At 39.5% G+C, this 2,500-nt stretch overlaps 1 protein-coding gene across 1 annotated transcript in view; it reads right to left on the bottom strand.

Moving 5' to 3' along the window:
- The window catches only part of LOC138059412 (retinoschisin-like), a 143,100-nt gene that overhangs the window by 50,734 nt on the left and 89,866 nt on the right, over positions 1 to 2,500 (bottom strand). The gene's annotated exons all lie outside the window — the stretch shown is intronic.

Genomic DNA, 2,500 nt, shown 5'->3' with positions numbered 1-2,500 from the left:
AAAAATTCAGTCTTATCTCGATGGTCTCCAATAGTTTTCTGCGTTTTTTCGTCAAGTTATTTTAAATAGTTGACTTTTCCTTCTTCGTTGAGTTGTTCAAAACAAATTACGAGATTTTCAAACAATAACCATCTGAAACAGCAATGTTTGCATGAAAGCAGCGCGCAGGTGACAGTGACAAAGACCTCCAACTAATGCCGTCCACGAGGAGCCTAACTTGGGTCACGAATGTGGGTCCCCGGCGCTGTTTAGGTAAAAAAATTAACCTAAATCTCAGTGAAAGTTGTAACAAGACTCACTAAAAAGGAAGGGCAAGAGACATAAAGGGAGAGAGAGGTGTTAATCTCGACACGTTTGTTGTACCGATTTCGTCATTTAAAAATTATTCGCCTCAGGCTCAGTGATTATCGGTGAATATTCAACGATAATCACTGAGCCTGAGGCGAATAATTGTTTTAGTATAAATACACAGGTGATTATTTCAAAAAAGAGAAAAAAAACATTTCAAAGCGAAATCATCTTCACTTACAGTGGGAAAACGACTACTGGCAGCCATTTTGTCCGTCGAGGTGATTATCGGCTGATAATCCGAGATAGCAAGCCAATGAGAGCGCTCGACTTTGTATAATCACCTGTGTGTTTGTACTAAAAAGTTTTAAATGACGACAAATATTTCAAAGGACTTTAAATTAACTTTGAGTGACGTGTCAAAAAAGTCCAGAGGCACAATAAATCAATTTGAAATATTTTCTAAAACACGGTTTACAACGGCCAGCATCATGCAATTCAAAAATGGAAAATTATTTCCTAACTTTCAGGCTACCGAGATGCAACTTGTTTTGCCTGGCATATACTTTTCTCAACAGCAACGGTGAATTGGTTCTTTTCTGATTTTAAAGCAAACCATTTTTAAGTTTTATACTTATGGAACTCGATAACTGAGGAATAAAACTCAAAAGCTACTACACCTTCAAACATCTGCTTCCCTAATTCTCCGGTTAAACATGAAACGTTAATGATGTATTAGTGTATTTGTTAATTTATGCACAGGCAAATTATTTGTTAACGTTCAGGCTACCGAGATGCAACTTGTTTCATTTTACCAATCTGTCGAGTTTTCTCTGCAGCAAGCTACAACACAAAGAGAGGGTTTACAATACAAGCAGAGGGCAAGACGTCGCAAACTCTGTTATAATATCATCATCATCATAGTCATGTTTCTTTAAAAAAAACCGGGAACTAGGGTCTGGTGATAGAGCGGAGGGGTTGGCGCAGTGGTAAGATCTCTGCCTTCCAGCCCTAAGGTCCCGGGTTCCATTCCTGGCTATGCCGAGAGTGGAATATTTGGCGACCTTCTTTCCCGCTAAAGTTCACTCAGCTTTCCATCCTTCCGAGGTCGGTAAAATGAGTACCAGCATGCATGGACTGCTTAGAAGCGGCTGCCATTTGCGCCTGTATATGCTTCCAGTCCCCTGGGGGTAAATTGATCATTGTAAAGCACCTTTGAGATGTTTGTGATAAAGGCGCTATATAAATGCACCACTTTACTTTACTTTACTTTACTTTACTTAACATTGTGTGGGGGACATCAAAAGGTAGAGTCTTTTTTTTTTCGCTTTCGTCCACCACTACGTTTCTTGCCGTTAAGTGAAAAACAGTGTGGCATTTGTTTGGCCATCACATTCAACAGTGTTGCACGCGCGCTTGCGCCTCGTCTATCGGTATCCATGGTGATGGTTTATTCGTTGCAACTGTTTCGCCACGTCAGTGCAAGCTTTAGAATGGTGAACGAGCCTAGTCTTGAATATCTGAGCGACGAAAGCTTGAGCATGCTGGTGATCAGGTTTTTGCATTGTTGGGTCCTAGTTAAGACTAAGACGGTTTAACTTTTCGTCTTTAAATAATGAAAACATTTGTGTCTTTGGAGAGACAAGAAGTGTCATGGCGTGCGAATAATTAGCTAATGAAGCTTAATTAATGTTTTGATATTGCACTTTTATTGAAATTTAGTGTTGCTGGGCAAAACTCAGTACTTGCTCGGTGGACTCCAGTAGTTTTACGTGTTTTTTCGTCTAGGTATTTCAAATAGTTGATTTTGCCTTCTTCGTTCAGTTGTTCAAAACAAATTATGAGATTTTCAGACAATAACCATTTGAAATTAGATGTTTGCATGAAAGCACCGCGCAGGTGACGGTGACAAAGACCTCCAACTAATGCCGTCCATTTACCGTTGTGCGACCGACCTGTATTTTTGAATTCAAAATGAAAAAAGATTTAATGAACTTGATTTAAGTGTCAACTGTATTTACCGCTGAGGCACTAATTGGGAACACTGTACAGAAATCTAATCATATCAACTCATATAGTTTCATATCAAATTTAATGACTTACGCCCCGTCCACACGTATCCGAATACAGCTGTTTCGGGAAAGGTTGTCCAAAAGAAGCGTAAGAGCGTTCGCGACAATGCCGAAACGTAGTGTGGGATATATTCAATAAA

The sequence above is a fragment of the Montipora capricornis genome, chromosome 8 (genome assembly GCF_036669925.1).
Source record: "Montipora capricornis isolate CH-2021 chromosome 8, ASM3666992v2, whole genome shotgun sequence".
NCBI classification, from domain to species: Eukaryota; Metazoa; Cnidaria; class Anthozoa; order Scleractinia; family Acroporidae; genus Montipora; species Montipora capricornis.
Note: the sequence above shows the minus strand (reverse complement) of the source record. Positions and strands in the feature narration are given on the sequence as shown.